Here is a 221-nt window from a genome sequence, read left to right on the forward strand (position 1 = left end):
GGACTGTCTTGCTCGAGCAGACTCTCAAGTTGACGGAATGACCAAACCCATTGACAACGTCACAAATCCAGATCATATCATTAAGAAGGCAGTGGACTCGCCTTTGGCGTTTAACAGCGCCTTGTCGCTAAAGATGACTGGCTCTGAACATGGCGTTGCGAACCTTGCGCAGCTACACGTGATTAACCGCGTGCTGAGTGCGACCCAGCCGAGCGAAGATG

Source organism: Plasmopara halstedii (assembly GCF_900000015.1).
Source record: "Plasmopara halstedii genome assembly, contig: Scaffold_3060, whole genome shotgun sequence".
In the NCBI taxonomy this organism is placed as follows: Eukaryota; Oomycota; class Peronosporomycetes; order Peronosporales; family Peronosporaceae; genus Plasmopara; species Plasmopara halstedii.